The following is a 2,904-nucleotide window of genomic DNA, read 5'->3' as shown; positions in this document are numbered from 1 at the left end:
CGAATTAAAAAAATCAGTTAAGAGTTTTTTTCGGTTCAAGTTTTTTATACTAAATGTCCATCGACATATTGACTACAAAGGAGCAAATTATAGAGTATGATCACTGTTTTTTTTTCATAGTATTAGTCGTAAACTAACATAAAGTCCTTACTCAATTCGGTCCGATTATGACTATCTACGGCATTCCAAGATCTGCGAAATTACAGGCCGTAGTTTCAAATCTTACAGAAAGCTAAATTTTAAATTTCCATATTAATCTTTACATTTTATTTTGCTCGGTATATTTAATTTCAGGCAAATCTGGTTCTAAATTTGGTTTTATCGTCCGTGCGTTTTGAAATATATCTTACCTTTGGACAATATTAAACACACGACCACACTGTGTGGCACTTGCTGGTAAGGTTTTCCCATATACGAAAGAAGGTAGGAATATCCTTCAAATCCTATCCTTGCGGCAACCAACTTTAATTTTTTTATGTATAAAGATTTACTTGATTGACTAAGAAAAATTATGAGTTTTCCTTGGGCAGCTTATACAGGGTGTTCATTTGAAAACTTTCCACCACGGATTTATTGAGAACCACTGTTAAAAAAAAAAAAACGCCGAAATACGTCAAAAGGTTTGTCAAGGGGGACAACTTTTTAATCTAAAATTACTTCACTCTTTTCCACCCATTGCCCCCCAGGATCATCCCCTTAAAAATTTTAAATGGCAAGGGGTATTGAGTAATAGCTTGTTTAAAAGGTCTTTCGAAGTCTTTTATTTTGACGTTTGATTTTTTTTAAATCGGTCGATTCGTTTTCGAGAAAATTTGAAAAATCTTTGTTTATCTTAATTTGTTCAGATAGAAAAAAAAACATGAAAATATCAGTTTTTATTTCAATAAGTGTTCAAAATGTTGCGCGTTAGGGTTCGCCAAATCTACAATTCGTTTATAATTTAAAACGGAAACTACCAACATAAGCAGCAATTCCGAAGATTAGACGTGGAAAAAACTAAATAACAACCTGAATTTTTTTCCGCATTCTTTTCATCAACACAGATATCCTGGGCAAACTGTATTTATTGTTATACCTGCTTAGTTATTTATAGTTGCTAAGGAAAATAAAAAATTTATTTTGCCGTGTTACATTTGTGACAGTCTTGGAATAGTGAAAATTTATTTGTTGAATTGAAGTTTTTACTTCCAAAATTGTTTACACACTAGCCGAAAGAGTGGAAATTAATCTAATTTATGGTGCCCAAAATCAATGTGCTCGGCAAACTGCCATCACGTTTAACGCCAGACATCCGGAGAAGATAACTTCGCATAGGTATGTTTTGGACCTTGTTACTAAGTTTACTGAAACTGGATCTGTTGCAAATAAAAAACGTGACCATCGGCGAATTTTGGATGAAGCCGCTCAAGTTTTGGGTCATTTTGGAATAAATCCTAATACTTCATTACGCAAAATTGTTGCTACCACTGGTATTTAATTAAGCTCTGTTCACACAGTTACCAAACTTCATAAATTTCATCCATTTAAAATGAAAATATTGCAAGAGTTAACCGAAGACGATTTCGATAGGCGAGTTGAGTTTTGTGAAAAAATGACGGAAGCGATTAATTAATTATGCATGTAAAGAATATGCGCTTCAGCGATGAATGCACATTTTATCTAAATGGATTTGTTAATAAGCATAACTGTAGATATTGGAGCAATGAAAATCCTCATGCATTTGTAGAAGGGCATACCCAGTACAACCCCTCAAAAAATTAATGTATGGGTAGGCATTCCAAAAATAAAGTGGCCATTATTTATTAACGGAAATTTAAATAGAGACATTTATTTGGATATGTTGGAAAATACCATCAATCCGCTTATCACTGAATCCATTGAAAACCAAATCGATGATGATGGACTTGACATACTTGATGAGGCTGAAATATATTATCAGCAATACGGCGCTCCTCCTCACTATGTTCTTCCCGTTCGGCAATGGCTAGACGACGAGTTTCAAAATAAATGGATAGGGCGAAGTGGGCCTATAGAATGGCCTGCTAGATCTCCTGATATAACGCCGTTAGACTTTTTTCTATGGGGTCATTTGAAATCTATTGTGTTTACTCCCCAACCTGAAAGTTTGGATGAACTTCGTCAACGCATCATCGACAGCTGCCATGATATCCCACCATGTTTTTGAAAATGTCCGTCAGGAATTTGCACATCGCCTATATCATTGTTTGGCCAAAAACGGGCAACATTTTGAACACTTATATCTGAACAAATTAAGATAAACAAAGATTTTTCTAATTTTCTCGAAAAGGAATCGACCGATTTAAAAAAATCAAACGTCAAAATAAAAGACTTCGAAAGACCTTTTAAACAAGCTATTACTCGATACCCCTTGCCATTTAAAATTTTTAAGGGAATGACCCTGGGGGGCAATGGGTGAAAGGGTGTGAAGTAATTTTAGGTTAGAAAGTTGTCCCCCTTGACAAACCTTTTGACGTATTTTGGCGTTTTTTTTTTAACAGTGGTTTTCGTAAGATATTTACAGATATTTGTCTACCTGCTTCGAAGTGTAAAGGTAATGAAGGTTACGAGGTGCAGAAAAAGCACACTTTTTCATCAGAAAAAACGTATTTTAAATAGGTTTCTCCCAAATTTTTTTGCAAAATAATGGGATTTTTTAAAGTCTGTTAACTTAAACTTGTTCCAAGTTTCAATCCTATCGATTAAATAGAACAGGTTCTAACATGGGGTTGAAAATATTACACGTAAAACCCTATGACCCGAGATAAAAAAAATGCACTGTATACTTAATACACTTCAAGTCTAGATTCAGCTCAATATTTGGGAGAAGTGGCTGTACGAATTGAATTTTTGGTACTGGACCTTAAGTTTAGTGATGGGAGTGGC

This window comes from Anthonomus grandis, unplaced genomic scaffold (assembly GCF_022605725.1).
Source record: "Anthonomus grandis grandis unplaced genomic scaffold, icAntGran1.3 ctg00000408.1, whole genome shotgun sequence".
Taxonomy (NCBI): Eukaryota; Metazoa; Arthropoda; class Insecta; order Coleoptera; family Curculionidae; genus Anthonomus; species Anthonomus grandis.
Note: the sequence above shows the minus strand (reverse complement) of the source record.